This window comes from Pseudonaja textilis, unplaced genomic scaffold (genome assembly GCF_049901715.1).
Source record: "Pseudonaja textilis isolate UNSWEBS1 unplaced genomic scaffold, rPseTex1.2 PTEXSCF23, whole genome shotgun sequence".
NCBI lineage: Eukaryota > Metazoa > Chordata > Lepidosauria > Squamata > Elapidae > Pseudonaja > Pseudonaja textilis.
In genome coordinates, this window is record NW_028262868.1 from 406,923 (window position 1) to 423,829 (window position 16,907).

Sequence of the window (16,907 nt, forward strand, 5' to 3'; positions counted from 1 at the left end):
TCGGCTCTCCTGTCTCCCCTAATCCTTTTGTTCCTTAACATCAGATTGTATGAGTTGAAAGGGACCTTGTAGGTCATCTAGTCCAACCCCGCCCTCAAATATTGGAAGTCGGCTCTCCTGTCTCCCCTAATCATTTTGTTCCTCAAAAATCAGATTATGAGTTGAAAGGGACCTTGTAGGTCATCTAGTCCAACCTCCCGCCCTCAAATATTGGAAGTCGGCTCTCCTGTCTCCCCGAATCCTTTTGTTCCTTAAAATCAGATTTTGAGTTGGAAGGGACCTTGTAGGTCATCTAGTCCAACCCCGGCTCTCAAATATTGGAAGGCTGCTCTCTTGTCTCCCTTAATCCTTTTTTTTCTTAAAATCAGATTATCAGTTGGAAGGGACCTTGTAGGTCATCTAGTCCAACCCCCCACCCTCAAATTTTGGAAGATTGCCCTCCTGTCTCCCCTAATTCTTTTGTTCCTTAAAATCAGTTTATGAGTTTGAAGGGACCTTGTAGGTCATCTAGTCCAACCTCCCGCCCTCAAATATTGGAAGTCGGCTCTCCTGTCTCTCCTGGTCCTTTTGTTCCTTAAAATCAATTTATGAGTTTGAAGGGACCTTGTAGGTCATCTAGTCCAACCCCCCACCCTCAAATTTTGGAAGATTGCCCTCCTGTCTCTCCTGGTCCTTTTGTTCCTTAAAATCAGATTATGAGTTGAAAGGGACCTTGTAGGTCATCTAGTCCAACCTCCCGCCCTCAAATATTGGAAGTCGGCTCTCCTGTCTCTCCTGGTCCTTTTGTTCCTTAAAATCAATTTATGAGTTTGAAGGGACCTTGTAGGTCATCTAGTCCAACCTCCCGCCCTAAAATATTGGAGGTCGGCTCTCCCTTCTCTCCTGGTCCTTTTTTCCTTAAAATCAATTTATGAGTTGGAAGGGACCTTGTAGGTCATCTAGTCCAACCTCCCACCCTCAAATATTAGAAGTCGGCTCTCCTGTCTCCCCTGAACCTTTTGTTCCTTAAAATCAATTTATGAGTTTGAAGGGACCTTGTAGGTCATCTAGTCCAACCTCCCGCCCTCAAATATTGGAACTTGGCTCTCCTGTCTCCCTGAATCCTTTCGTTCCTTAAAATCAGATTTTGAGTTGGAAGGGACCTTGTAGGTCATCTAGTCCAACCCCACCCTAAAATATCGGAAGATTGTTCTCCCGTCACCCCTAGTGCTTTTCTTCCTTAAAATCAGATTATGAGTTTGAAGGGACCTTGTAGGTCATCTAGTCCAACCTCCCGCCCTCAAATATTGGAAGTCGGCTCTCCTGTCTCCCCGAATCCTTTTGTTCCTTAAAATCATATTATGAGTTGGAAGGGACCTTGTAGGTCATCTAGTCCAACCCCCACCCTCAAATATTGGAAGACGGCTCTACTGTTTCCCTAAACCTTTTGTTCCTTAAAATCAATTTATGAGTTGAAAGGGACCTTGTAGGTCATCTAGTCCAACCTCCGGCGCTCAAATATTGGAAGTCGTCTCTCCTCTCTTCCCGAATCCTTTTGTTCCTTAAAATCAATTTATGAGTTTGAAGGGACCTTGTAGGTCATCTAGTCCAACCTCCCGCCCTCAAATATTGGAAGTCGTCTCTCCTCTCTTCCCGAATCCTTTTGTTCCTTAAAATCAGATTATGAGTTGGAAGGACCTTGTAGGTCATCTAGTCCAACCCCCGCCCTCAAATATTGGAAGTCGTCTCTCCTCTCTTCCCGAATCCTTTTGTTCCTTAAAATCAGATTATGAGTTGAAAGGGACCTTGTAGGTCATCTAGTCCAACCTCCGCCCTCAAATATTGGAAGTCGTCTCTCCTCTCTTCCCGAATCCTTTTGTTCCTTAAAATCAGATTTTGAGTTGGAAGGGACCTTGTAGGTCATCTAGTCCAACCCCCGCCCTCAAATATTGGAAGTCGTCTCTCCTCTCTTCCCGAATCCTTTTGTTCCTTAAAATCAGATTATGAGTTGAAAGGGACCTTGTAGGTCATCTAGTCCAACCTCCCGCCCTCAAATATTGGAAGTCGTCTCTCCTCTCTTCCCGAATCCTTTTGTTCCTTAAAATCAGATTTTGAGTTGGAAGGGACCTTGTAGGTCATCTAGTCCAACCTCCCGCCCTCAAATATTGGAAGTCGGCTCTCCTGTCTCTCCTGGTCCTTTTGTTCCTTAAAATCAGATTTTGAGTTGGAAGGACCTTGTAGGTCATCTAGTCCAACCTCCCGCCCTCAAATATTGGAAGTCGGCTCTCCTGTCTCCCCTAATCCTTTTGTTCCTTAACATCAGATAATGAGTTGGAAGGGACCTTGTAGGTCATCTAGTCCAACCCCCGACCTCAAATATTGGAAGTTGGCTCTCCTGTCTCTCCTGGTCCTTTTGTTCCTTAAAATCAATTTATGAGTTTGAAGGGACCTTGTAGGTCATCTAGTCCAACCCCCGCCCTCAAATATTGGAAGTCGGCTCTCCTGTCTCTCCTGGTCCTTTTGTTCCTTAAAATCAATTTATGAGTTTGAAGGGACCTTGTAGGTCATCTAGTCCAACCTCCCACCCTCAAATATTGGAAGTCGGCTCTCCTGTCTCTGCTGGTCCTTTTCTTCCTTAAAATCAATTTATGAGTTTGGAAGGGACCTTGTAGGTCATCTAGTCCAACCCCCGCCCTCAAATATTTGGAAGTCGGCTCTCCTGTCTCCCTGGTCCTTTTGTTCCTTAAAATCAGATTATGAGTTGGAAGGGACCTTGTAGGTCATCTAGTCCAACCCCCGCCCTCAAATATTGGAAGTCGGCTCTCCTGTCTCTCCTGGTCCTTTTGTTCCTTAAAATCAGATTTATGAGTTGGAAGGGACCTTGTAGGTCATCTAGTCCAACCTCCCGCCCTCAAATATTGGAAGTCGGCTCTCCTGTCTCCCTGGTCCTTTTGTTCCTTAAAATCAATTTATGAGTTGGAAGGGACCTTGTAGGTCATCTAGTCCAACCTCCCGCCCTCAAATATTGGAAGTCGGCTCTCCTGTCTCTCCTGGTCCTTTTGTTCCTTAAAATCAGATTATGAGTTGAAGGGACCTTGTAGGTCATCTAGTCCAACCCCCGCCCTCAAATATTGGAAGTCGGCTCTCCTGTCTCTCCTGGTCCTTTGTTCCTTAAAATCAGATTATGAGTTGGAAGGGACCTTGTAGGTCATCTAGTCCAACCCCCGCCCTCAAATATTGGAAGTCGGCTCTCCTGTCTCTCCTGGTCCTTTTGTTCCTTAAAATCAGATTATGAGTTGGAAGGGACCTTGTAGGTCATCTAGTCCAACCCCAGCTCTCAAATATTGGAAGTCGGCTCTCCTGTCTCTCCTGGTCCTTTTGTTCCTTAAAATCAGATTATGAGTTGGAAGGGACCTTGTAGGTCATCTAGTCCAACCCCGCCCTCAAATTTTGGAAGTCAGCTCTCCTGTCTCACCTAATCCTTTTGTTCCTTAAATCAGATCATGAGTTGGAAGGGAGCTTGTAGGTCATCTAGTCCAACCCCGGCTCTCAAATATTGGAAGACTGCTCTCCTGTCTCCCCTGGTCCTTTTGTTCCTTAAAATCAGATTATGAGTTGGAAGGGACCTTGTAGGTCATCTAGTCCAACCCCCCGGCCCTCAAATATTGGAAGTCGGCTCTCCTGTCTCCCCTGGTCCTTTTGTTCCTTAAAATCAGATTATGAGTTGAAGGGACCTTGTAGGTCATCTAGTCCAACCCCCGCCTCAAATATTGGAAGTCGGCTCTCCTGTCTCCCTAATCCTTTTGTTCCTTAAAATCAGATTATGAGTTGGAAGGGACCTTGTAGGTCATCTAGTCCAACCCCCGCCTCAAATATTGGAAGTCGGCTCTCCTGTCTCTCCTGGTCCTTTTGTTCCTTAAAATCAGATTATGAGTTGGAAGGGACCTTGTAGGTCATCTAGTCCAACCCCGACCCTCAAATATTGGAAGTCGGCTCTCCTGTCTCCCCTGGTCCTTTTGTTCCTTAAAATCAGATTATGAGTTGGAAGGGACCTTGTAGGTCATCTAGTCCAACCCCCCGCCCTCAAATATTGGAAGTCGGCTCTCCTGTCTCCCCTGGTCCTTTTGTTCCTTAAAATCAGATTATGAGTTGGAAGGGACCTTGTAGGTCATCTAGTCCAACCCCGGGTCTCAAATATTGGAAGTCGGCTCTCCTGTCTCTCCTGGTCCTTTTGTTCCTTAAAATCAGATTATGAGTTGGAAGGGACCTTGTAGGTCATCTAGTCCAACCCCCGCCCTCAAATATTGGAAGTCGGCTCTCCTGTCTCCCTGGTCCTTTTGTTCCTTAAAATCAGATTTATGAGTTGGAAGGGACCTTGTAGGTCATCTAGTCCAACCCCCGCCCTCAAATATTGAAGTCGGCTCTCCTGTCTCTCCTGGTCCTTTTGTTCCTTAAAATCAGATTTATGAGTTTGAAGGGACCTTGTAGGTCATCTAGTCCAACCCCGCCTCAAATATTGGAAGTCGGCTCTCCTGTCTCTCCTGGTCCTTTTGTTCCTTAAAATCAGATTATGAGTTGGAAGGGACCTTGTAGGTCATCTAGTCCAACCCCCCGCCCTCAAATATTGGAAGTCGGCTCTCCTGTCTCTCCTGGTCCTTTTGTTCCTTAAAATCAGATTTATGAGTTGGAAGGGACCTTGTAGGTCATCTAGTCCAACCCCGCCCTCAAATATTGGAAGTCGGCTCTCCTGTCTCTCCTGGTCCTTTTGTTCCTTAAAATCAGATTTTGAGTTGGAAGGGACCTTGTAGGTCATCTAGTCCAACCTCCCGCCCTCAAATATTGGAAGTCGGCTCTCCTGTCTCTCCTAATCCTTTTGTTCCTTAAAATCAATTTATGAGTTTGAAGGGACCTTGTAGGTCATCTAGTCCAACCCCCGCCCTCAAATATTGGAAGTCGGCTCTCCTGTCTCTCCTGGTCCTTTTGTTCCTTAAAATCAGATTATGAGTTGGAAGGGACCTTGTAGGTCATCTAGTCCAACCCCCGCCCTCAAATATTGGAAGTCGGCTCTCCTGTCTCTCCTGGTCCTTTTGTTCCTTAAAATCAGATTTATGAGTTTGAAGGGACCTTGTAGGTCATCTAGTCCAACCCCCGCCCTCAAATATTAGGAAGTCGGCTCTCCTGTCTCTCCTGGTCCTTTTGTTCCTTAAAATCAATTTATGAGTTTGAAGGGACCTTGTAGGTCATCTAGTCCAACCCCCGCCCTCAAATATTGGAAGTCGGCTCTCCTGTCTCTCCTGGTCCTTTTGTTCCTTAAAATCAATTTATGAGTTTGAAGGGACCTTGTAGGTCATCTAGTCCAACCCCCGCCCTCAAATATTGGAAGTCGGCTCTCCTGTCTCTCCTGGTCCTTTTGTTCCTTAAAATCAATTTATGAGTTTGAAGGGACCTTGTAGGTCATCTAGTCCAACCTCCCGCCCTCAAATATTGGAAGTCGGCTCTCCTGTCTCTCCTGGTCCTTTTGTTCCTTAAAATCAATTTATGAGTTTGAAGGGACCTTGTAGGTCATCTAGTCCAACCCCCGCCCTCAAATATTGGAAGTCGGCTCTCCTGTCTCTCCTGGTCCTTTTGTTCCTTAAAATCAGATTTATGAGTTGAAGGGACCTTGTAGGTCATCTAGTCCAACCTCCCACCCTCAAATATTGAAGTCGGCTCTCCTGTCTCCTGGTCCTTTTGTTCCTTAAAATCAATTTATGAGTTTGAAGGGACCTTGTAGGTCATCTAGTCCAACCTCCCGCCCTCAAATATTGAAGTCGGCTCTCCTGTCTCTCCTGGTCCTTTTGTTCCTTAAAATCAGATTTATGAGTTTGAAGGGACCTTGTAGGTCATCTAGTCCAACCCCGCCCTCAAATATTGGAAGTCGGCTCTCCTGTCTCTCCTGGTCCTTTTGTTCCTTAAAATCAGATTATGAGTTTGAAGGGACCTTGTAGGTCATCTAGTCCAACCCCCGCCCTCAAATATTGGAAGTCGGCTCTCCTGTCTCTCCTGGTCCTTTTGTTCCTTAAAATCAGATTTTGAGTTGGAAGGGACCTTGTAGGTCATCTAGTCCAACCTCCCACCCTCAAATATTAGAAGTCGGCTCTCCTGTCTCTCCTGGTCCTTTTGTTCCTTAAAATCAATTTATGAGTTTGAATGGACCTTGTAGGTCATCTAGTCCAACCCCCGCCCTCAAATATTGGAAGTCGGCTCTCCTGTCTCTCCTGGTCCTTTTGTTCCTTAAAATCAGATTTTGAGTTGGAAGGGACCTTGTAGGTCATCTAGTCCAACCTCCCACCCTCAAATATTAGAAGTTGGCTCTCCTGTCTCTCCTGGTCCTTTTGTTCCTTAAAATCAATTTATGAGTTTGAACGGACCTTATAGGTCATCTAGTCCAACCCCCCGCCCTCAAATATTGGAAGTCGGCTCTCCTGTCTCTCCTGGTCCTTTTGTTCCTTAAAATCAATTTATGAGTTTGAAGGGACCTTGTAGGTCATCTAGTCCAACCTCCCGCCCTCAAATATTAGAAGTCGGCTCTCCTGTCTCTCCTGGTCCTTTTGTTCCTTAAAATCAGTTTATGAGTTTGAAGGGACCTTGTAGGTCATCTAGTCCAACCTCCCGCCCTCAAATATTGGAAGTCGGCTCTCCTGTCTCTCCTGGTCCTTTTGTTCCTTAAAATCAGATTTTGAGTTGGAAGGGACCTTGTAGGTCATCTAGTCCAACCTCCCGCCCTCAAATATTGGAAGTTGGCTCTCCTGTCTCTCCTGGTCCTTTTGTTCCTTAAAATCAATTTATGAGTTTGAAGGGACCTTGTAGGTCATCTAGTCCAACCCCCCGCCCTCAAATATTGGAAGTCGGCTCTCCTGTCTCTCCTGGTCCTTTTGTTCCTTAAAATCAGATTTTGAGTTGGAAGGGACCTTGTAGGTCATCTAGTCCAACCTCCCGCCCTCAAATATTAGAAGTCGGCTCTCCTGTCTCTCCTGGTCCTTTTGTTCCTTAAAATCAATTTATGAGTTTGAAGGGACCTTGTAGGTCATCTAGTCCAACCCCCCGCCCTCAAATATTGGAAGTCGGCTCTCCTGTCTCTCCTGGTCCTTTTGTTCCTTAAAATCAGATTTTGAGTTGGAAGGGACCTTGTAGGTCATCTAGTCCAACCTCCCACCCTCAAATATTAGAAGTTGGCTCTCCTGTCTCTCCTGGTCCTTTTGTTCCTCAAAATCAATTTATGAGTTTGAAGGGACCTTGTAGGTCATCTAGTCCAACCCCCCGTCCTCAAATATTAGAAGTCGGTTCTCCTGTCTCTCCTGGTCCTTTTGTTCCTTAAAATCAGTTTATGAGTTTGAAGGGACCTTGTAGGTCATCTAGTCCAACCTCCCGCCCTCAAATATTAGAAGTCGGCTCTCCTGTCTCTCCTGGTCCTTTTGTTCCTTAAAATCAATTTATGAGTTGAAAGGGACCTTGTAGGTCATCTAGTCCAACCCCCCGCCCTCAAATATTGGAAGTCGGCTCTCCTGTCTCTCCTGGTCCTTTTGTTCCTTAAAATCAATTTATGAGTTGAAAGGGACCTTGTAGGTCATCTAGTCCAACCTCCCGCCCTCAAATATTGGAAGTCGGCTCTCCTGTCTCTCCTGGTCCTTTTGTTCCTTAAAATCAGTTTATGAGTTTAAAGGGACCTTGTAGGTCATCTAGTCCAACCCCGCCCTCAAATATTAGAAGTCGGCTCTCCTGTCTCTCCTGGTCCTTTTGTTCCTTAAAATCAATTTATGAGTCTGAAGGGACCTTGTAGGTCATCTAGTCCAACCTCCCGCCATAAAATATTAGAAGTCGGCTCTCCTGTCTCTCCTGGTCCTTTTGTTCCTTAAAATCAATTTATGAGTTTGAAGGGACCTTGTAGGTCATCTAGTCCAACCTCCCGCCCTCAAATATTAGAAGTCGGCTCTCCTGTCTCTCCTGGTCCTTTTGTTCCTTAAAATCAATTTATGAGTTTGAACGGACCTTATAGGTCATCTAGTCCAACCTCCCGCCCTCAAATATTGGATGTCGGCTCTCCTGTCTCTCCTGGTCCTTTTGTTCCTTAAAATCAATTTATGAGTTTGAAGGGACCTTGCAGGTCATCTAGTCCAACCTCCCGCCCTCAAATATTGGAAGTCGGCTCTCCTGTCTCTCCTGGTCCTTTTGTTCCTTAAAATCAATTTATGAGCTGAAAGGGACCTTGTAGGTCATCTAGTCCAACCTCCCGCCTCAAATATTAGAAGTCGTCTATCCTGTCTCCCCTGGTCCTTTTGTTCCTTAAAATCAATTTATGAGTTGAAAGGGACCTTGTAGGTCATCTAGTCCAACCCCCGCCCTCAAATATTGGAAGTCGGCTCTCCTGTCTCTCCTGGTCCTTTTGTTCCTTAAAATCAATTTATGAGTTGAAAGGGACCTTGTAGGTCATCTAGTCCAACCCCGCCCTCAAATATTGGAAGTCGTCTCTCCTATCTCCCGAATCCTTTTGTTCCTTAAAATCAGATTTTGAGTTTGAAGGGACCTTGTAGGTCATCTAGTCCAACCTCCCGCCCTCAAATATTAGAAGTCGGCTGCCCTGTCTCCCCTGAACCTTTTGTTCCTTAAAATCAATTTATGAGTTTGAAGGGACCTTATAGGTCATCTAGTCCAACCTCCCGCCCTCAAATATTAGAAGTCGGCTCTCCTGTCTCTCCTGAACCTTTTGTTCCTCAAAATCAGATTATGTGTTGGAAGGGACCTTGTAGGTCATCTAGTCCAACCTCCCGCCCTCAAATATTAGAAGTCGGCTCTCCTGTCTCTCCTGAACCTTTTGTTCCTCAAAATCAGATTATGAGTTGGAAGGGACCTTGTAGGTCATCTAGTCCAACCCCCACCCTAAAATATCGGAAGATTGTTCTCCCGTCACCCCTAGTGCTTTTCTTCCTTAAAATCAGATTAAGAGTTGAAAGGAACCTTGTAGGTCATCTAGTCCAACCCCCCACCCTCAATATTGGAAGTCGGCTCTCCTATCTCCCCGAATCCTTTTGTTCCTTAAAATCAGATTATGAGTTGGAAGGGCCCTTGTAGGTCATCTAGTCCAACCCCCCCACCCTCAAATATTGGAAGTCGGCTCTCCTGTCTCCCCTGGTCCTTTTGTTCCTTAAAATCAGATTTTGAGTTGGAAGGGACCTTGTAGGTCATCTAGTCCAACCTCCCGCCCTCAAATTTTCGAAGTCGGTTCTCCTGTCTCCCCTAATCCTTTTGTTCCTTAAAATCAGATTTTGAGTTTGAAGGGACCTTGTAGGTCATCTAGTCCAACCTCCCACCCTCAAATATTAGAATTGCCTCCTGTCTCCCTGGTCCTTTTGTTCCTTAAAATCAATTTATGAGTTTGAAGGGACCTTGTAGGTCATCTAGTCCAACCTCCCGCCCTCAAATATTGGAAGTCGGCTCTCCTGTCTCCCCTGAACCTTTTGTTCCTGAAAATCAGATTTTGAGTTGGAAGGGACCTTGTAGGTCATCTAGTCCAACCCCCGTCCTCAAATATTGGAAGTCGGCTCTCCTGTCTCCCTGAACCTTTTGTTCCTTAAAATCATTTTATGAGTTGAAAGGGACCTGGTAGGTCATCTAGTCCAACCTCCCGCCCTCAAATATTGGAAGTCGGCTCTCCTGTCTCCCCTGAACCTTTTGTTCCTCAAAATCAGATTTTTGAGTTGGAAGGGACATTGTAGGTCATCTAGTCCAACCCCGCCGTCCTCAAATATTAGAAGTCGGCTCTCCTGTCTCCCCTGAACCTTTTGTTCCTTAAAATCATTTTTTGAGTTGAAAGGGGCCTGGTAGGTCATCTAGTCCAACCTCCCGCCCTCAAATATTGGAAGTCGGCTCTCCTGTTTCTCCTGGTCCTTTTGTTCCTCAAAATCAGATTATGAGTTGGAAGAGACCTTGTAGGTCATCTAGTCCAACCTCCCGCCTCAAATATTGGAAGTCGGCTCTCCTGTCTCTCCTGGTCCTTTTGTTCCTTAAAATCAGATTTTGAGTTGGAAGGGACCTTGTAGGTCATCTAGTCCAACCCCCACCCTCAAATATTCGAAGTCGGCTCTCCTGTCTCCCCTAATCCTTTTGTTCCTCAAAATCAGATTTTGAGTTTGAAGGGACCTTTAGGTCATCTAGTCCAACCTCCCACCCTCAAATATTCAAGTCGGTTCTCCTGTCTCCCCTAATCCTTTTGTTCCTTAAAATCAGATTTTGAGTTTGAAGGGACCTTGTAGGTCATCTAGTCCAACCCCCCACCCTCAAATATTCAAGTCGGCTCTCCTGTCTCCCCTAATCCTTTTGTTCCTCAAAATCAGATTTTGAGTTTGAAGGGACCTTGTAGGTCATCTAGTCCAACCTCCCGCCTCAAATATTAGAATTGGCTCTCCTGTCTCCCCTGAACCTTTTGTTCCTTAAAATCAGTTTATGAGTTTGAAGGGACCTTGTAGGTCATCTAGTCCAACCCCGCCTCAAATATTGGAAGTCGGCTCTCCTGTCTCCCCTAATCCTTTTGTTCCTTAAAATCAGATTTTGAGTTGGAAGGATCTTGTAGGTCATCTAGTCCAACCCCCGCCCTCAAATATTGGAAGTCGGCTCTCCTGTCTCCCTAATCCTTTTGTTCCTCAAAATCAGATTTTGAGTTGGAAGGGATCTTGTAGGTCATCTAGTCCAACCTCCCACCCTCAAATATTCGAAGTCGGTTCTCCTGTCTCCTAATCCTTTTGTTCCTTAAAATCAGATTTTGAGTTTGAAGGGACCTTGTAGGTCATCTAGTCCAACCCCCACCCTCAAATATTCAAGTCGGCTCTCCTGTCTCCCCTAATCCTTTTGTTCCTCAAAATCAGATTTTGAGTTTGAAGGGACCTTGTAGGTCATCTAGTCCAACCTCCCACCCTCAAATATTCGAAGTCGGTTCTCCTGTCTCCCCTAATCCTTTTGTTCCTTAAAATCAGATTTTGAGTTTGAAGGGACCTTGTAGGTCATCTAGTCCAACCCCCCACCCTCAAATATTCGAAGTCGGCTCTCCTGTCTCCCCTAATCCTTTTGTTCCTCAAAATCAGATTTTGAGTTTGAAGGGACCTTGTAGGTCATCTAGTCCAACCTCCCGCCCTCAAATATTAGAATTCGGCTCTCCTGTCTCCCCTGAACCTTTTGTTCCTTAAAATCAGTTTATGAGTTTGAAGGGACCTTGTAGGTCATCTAGTCCAACCCCCGCCTCAAATATTGGAAGTCGGCTCTCCTGTCTCCCTAATCCTTTTGTTCCTTAAAATCAGATTTTTGAGTTGGAAGGGATCTTGTAGGTCATCTAGTCCAACCCCCGCCCTCAAATATTGGAAGTCGGCTCTCCTGTCTCCCCTAACTTTTGTTCCTTAAAATCAGATTTTGAGTTGGAAGGGATCTTGTAGGTCATCTAGTCCAACCCCGCCCTGAAATATTGGAAGTCGGCTCTCCTGTCTCCCCTAATCCTTTTGTTCCTTAAAATCAGATTTTGAGTTGGAAGGGACCTTGTAGGTCATCTAGTCCAACCCCCCACCCTCAAATATTGGAAGTCGGCTCTCCTGTCTCCCCCTAATCCTTTTGTTCCTTAAAAATCAGTTTATGAGTTGAAAGGGACCTTGTAGGTCATCTAGTCCAACCTCCCGCCCTCAAAAATTGGAGGTCGGCTCTCCCTTCTCTCCTGGTCCTTTTTTCCTTAAAATCAATTTATGAGTTTGAAGGGACCTTGTAGGTCATCTAGTCCAACCTCCCGCCCTCAAATATTGGAAGTCAGCTCTCCTATCTCTCCTGGTCCTTTTGTTCCTTAAAATCAGTTTATGAGTTTGAAGGGACCTTGTAGGTCATCTAGTCCAACCCCCGCCCTCAAATATTAGAAGTCGGCTCTCCTGTCTCTCCTGGTCCTTTTGTTCCTTAAAATCAGTTTATGAGTTTGAAGGGACCTTGTAGGTCATCTAGTCCAACCCCCACCCTCAAATATTGGAAGTCAGCTCTCCTATCTCTCCTGGTCCTTTTGTTCCTTAAAATCAGTTTATGAGTTGAAAGGGACCTTGTAGGTCATCTAGTCCAACCCCCCGCCCTCAAATATTGGAAGTCGGCTCTCCTGTCTCTCCTGGTCCTTTTGTTCCTTAAAATCAATTTATGAGTTTGAAGGGACCTTGTAGGTCATCTAGTCCAACCTCCCGCCCTCAAATATTGGAAGTCGGCTCTCCTGTCTCCCTGAACCTTTTGTTCCTCAAAATCAGATTATGAGTTGAAAGGGACCTTGTAGGTCATCTAGTCCAACCCCGCCCTCAAATATTGGAAGTCGGCTCTCCTGTCTCTCCTGGTCCTTTTGTTCCTTAAAATCAATTTATGAGTTTGAAGGGACCTTGTAGGTCATCTAGTCCAACCTCCCGCCCTCAAATATTGGAAGTCGGCTCTCCTGTCTCCCTGAACCTTTTGTTCCTCAAAATCATTTTATGAGTTGAAAGGGACCTGGTAGGTCATCTAGTCCAACCCCCGTCCTCAAATATTAGAAGTCGGCTCTCCTGTCTCCCCTGAACCTTTTGTTCCTTAAAATCATTTTATGAGTTGAAAGGGACCTGGTAGGTCATCTAGTCCAACCTCCCGCCCTCAAATATTGGAAGTCGGCTCTCCTGTTTCTCCTGGTCCTTTTGTTCTCAAAATCAGATTATGAGTTGAAAGGGACCTTGTAGGTCATCTAGTCCAACCTCCCGCCCTCAAATATTGGAAGTCGGCTCTCCTGTCTCTCCTGGTCCTTTTGTTCCTTAAAATCAATTTATGAGTTTGAAGGAACCTTGTAGGTCATCTAGTCCAACCTCCCGCCCTCAAATATTGGAAGTCGGCTCTCCTGTCTCTCCTGGTCCTTTTGTTCCTTAAAATCAATTTATGAGTTTGAAGGGACCTTGTAGGTCATCTAGTCCAACCTCCCGCCCTCAAATATTGGAAGTCGGCTCTCCTGTCTCCCCTGGTCCTTTTGTTCCTTAAAATCAATTTATGAGTTTGAAGGGACCTTGTAGGTCATCTAGTCCAACCTCCCGCCCTCAAATATTGGAAGTCGGCTCTCCTGTCTCTCCTGGTCCTTTTGTTCCTTAAAATCAGTTTATGAGTTTGAAGGGACCTTGTAGGTCATCTAGTCCAACCTCCCGCCCTCAAATATTGGAAGTCAGCTCTCCTGTCTCTCCTTGTCCTTTTGTTCCTTAAAATCAATTTATGAGTTTGAAGGGACCTTGTAGGTCATCTAGTCCAACCTCCCGCCCTCAAATATTGGAAGTCGGCTCTCCTGTCTCTCCTGGTCCTTTTGTTCCTTAAAATCAATTTATGAGTTTGAAGGGACCTTGTAGGTCATCTAGTCCAACCTCCCGCCCTCAAATATTGGAAGTCGGCTCTCCTGTCTCTCCTGGTCCTTTTGTTCCTTAAAATCAGTTCATAAGTTTGAAGGGACCTTGTAGGTCATCTAGTCCAACCTCCCGCCTCAAATATTGGAAGTCGGCTCTCCTGTCTCTCCTGGTCCTTTTGTTCCTTAAAATCAATTTATGAGTTTGAAGGGACCTTGTAGGTCATCTAGTCCAACCTCCCGCCCTCAAAAATTGGAAGTCGGCTCTCCTGTCTCTCCTGGTCCTTTTGTTCCTTAAAATCAGTTCATAAGTTTGAAGGGACCTTGTAGGTCATCTAGTCCAACCTCCCGCCTCAAATATTGGAAGTCGGCTCTCCTGTCTCTCCTGGTCCTTTTGTTCCTTAAAATCAATTTATGAGTTTGAAGGGACCTTGTAGGTCATCTAGTCCAACCTCCCGCCCTCAAATATTGGAAGTCGGCTCTCCTGTCTCTCCTGGTCCTTTTGTTCCTTAAAATCAGTTGATGAGTTTGAAGGGACCTTGTAGGTCATCTAGTCCAACCTCCCTCTCTCAAATATTAGAAGTTGGCTCTCCTGTCTCCCCGAATCCTTTTGTTCCTTAAAATCAGATTATGAGTTGGAAGGGACCTTGTAGGTCATCTAGTCCAACCCCCACCTAAAATATCGGAAGATTGTTCTCCTGTCTCTCCTGGTCCTTTTGTTCCTTAAAATCAATTTATGAGTTTGAAGGGACCTTGTAGGTCATCTAGTCCAACCTCCCGCCCTCAAAAATTGGAAGTCGGCTCTCCTGTCTCTCCTGGTCCTTTTGTTCCTTAAAATCAATTTATGAGTTTGAAGGGACCTTGTAGGTCATCCAGTCCAACCTCCCGCCCTCAAATATTGGAAGTGCTCTCCTGTCTCCCCGAATCCTTTTGTTCCTTAAAATCAGATTTTCAGTTCAAGGGACCTTGTAGGTCATCTAGTCCAAACCCGGCTCAAATATTGGAAGTCGGCTCTCCTGTCTCCCTGAACCTTTTGTTCCTGAAAATCAGATTTTGAGTTGGAAGGAAACTTGTAGGTCATCTAGTCCAACCTCCCGCCCTCAAATATTGGAAGTCGGCTCTCCTGTCTCCCCTGAACCTTTTGTTCCTGAAAATCAGATTTTGAGTTGGAAGGAACCTTGTAGGTCATCTAGTCCAACCCCCCTGCCCTCAAATATTGGAAGTCGGCTCTCCTGTCTCTCCTGGTCCTTTTGTTCCTTAAAATCAATTTATGAGTTTGAAGGGACCTTGTAGGTCATCTAGTCCAACCTCCCGCCTCAAATATTGGAAGTCGGCTCTCCTGTCTCCCTGAACCTTTTGTTCTCAAAATCAGATTTTGAGTTGGAAGGGACGTTGTAGGTCATCTAGTCCAACCCCCGTCCTCAAATATTAGAAGTCGGCTCTCCTGTCTCCCTGAACCTTTTGTTCCTTAAAATCATTTTATGAGTTGAAAGGGACCTGGTAGGTCATCTAGTCCAACCTCCCGCCTCAAATATTGGAAGTCGGCTCTCCTGTTTCTCCTGGTCCTTTTGTTCCTCAAAATCAGATTATGAGTTGAAAGGGACCTTGTAGGTCATCTAGTCCAACCTCCCGCCCTCAAATATTGGAAGTCGGCTCTCCTGTCTCTCCTGGTCCTTTTGTTCCTTAAAATCAATTTATGAGTTTGAAGGAACCTTGTAGGTCATCTAGTCCAACCTCCCGCCCTCAAATATTGGAAGTCGGCTCTCCTGTCTCTCCTGGTCCTTTTGTTCCTTAAAATCAATTTATGAGTTTGAAGGGACCTTGTAGGTCATCTAGTCCAACCTCCCACCCTCAAATATTAGAAGTTGGCTCTCCTGTCTCCCCGAATCCTTTTGTTCCTTAAAATCAGATTATGAGTTGGAAGGGACCTTGTAGGTCATCTAGTCCAACCTCCCGCCTCAAATATTAGAACTCGGCTCTCCTGTCTCCCTGAACCTTTTGTTCCTTAAAATCAATTTATGAGTTTGAAGGGACCTTGTAGGTCATCTAGTCCAACCTCCCGCCCTCAAATATTAGAAGTCGGCTCTCCTGTCTCTCCTGGTCCTTTTGTTCCTTAAAATCAATTTATGAGTTGAAAGGCACCTTGTAGGTCATCTAGTCCAACCTCCCGCCCTCAAATATTAGAAGTCGTCTATCCTGTCTCTCCTGGTCCTTTTGTTCCTTAAAATCAATTTATGAGTTTGAAGGGACCTTGTAGGTCATCTAGTCCAACCCCCCGCCCTCAAATATTGGAAGTCGTCTCTCCTATCTCCCCGAATCCTTTTGTTCCTTAAAATCAGATTTTGAGTTTGAAGGGACCTTGTAGGTCATCTAGTCCAACCTCCCGCCCTCAAATATTAGAAGTCGGCTGCCCTGTCTCCCCTGAACCTTTTGTTCCTTAAAATCAATTTATGAGTTTGAAGGGACCTTATAGGTCATCTAGTCCAACCTCCCGCCCTCAAATATTAGAAGTCGGCTCTCTGTCTCTCCTGAACCTTTTTGTTCCTCAAAATCAGATTATGTGTTGGAAGGGACCTTGTAGGTCATCTAGTCCAACCTCCCGCCCTCAAATATTAGAAGTCGGCTCTCCTGTCTCTCCTGAACCTTTTGTTCCTCAAAATCAGATTATGAGTTGGAAGGGACCTTGTAGGTCATCTAGTCCAACCCCACCCTAAAATATCGGAAGATTGTTCTCCCGTCACCCCTAGTGCTTTTCTTCCTTAAAATCAGATTAAGAGTTGAAAGGAACCTTGTAGGTCATCTAGTCCAACCCCCACCCTCAATATTGGAAGTTGTCTCTCCTATCTCCCCCGAATCCTTTTGTTCCTTAAAATCAGATTATGAGTTGGAAGGGTCCTTGTAGGTCATCTAGTCCAACCCCCCACCCTCAAATATTGGAAGTCGGCTCTCCTGTCTCCCTGGTCCTTTTCATCCTTAAAATCAGATTTTGAGTTGTAAGGTACCTTGTAGGTCATCTAGTCCAACCCGGGTCTCAAATCATTGGAAGTCGGCTATCCTGTCTCCCCTAATCCTTTTGTTCCTTAAAATCAGATTTTGAGTTGGAAGGGACCTTGTAGGTCATCTAGTCCAACCCTGCCCTCAAATATTGGAAGTCGGCTATCCTGTCTCCCCCTAATCCTTTTGTTACTTAAAATCAGATTTTGAGTTGGAAGGGATCTTGTAGGTCATCTAGTCCAACCCCCCACCCTCAAATATTGGAAGTCGGCTCTCCTGTCTCCCTGGTCCTTTTCTTCCTTAAAATCAGATTTTGAGTTGGAAGGACCTTGTAGGTCATCTAGTCCAACCCCGCCCTCAAATATTGGAAGGCTGCCCTCCTGTCTCCCCTAATTCTTTTGTTCCTTAAAATCAGATTTTGAGTTGGAAGGTACCTTGTAGGTCATCTAGTCCACCCCGGGTCTCAAATATAGGGAGACTGTTCTCCTGTCTCCCCTGGTCCTTTTGATCCTTAAAATCAGATTTTGAGTTGGAAGGGACCTTGTAG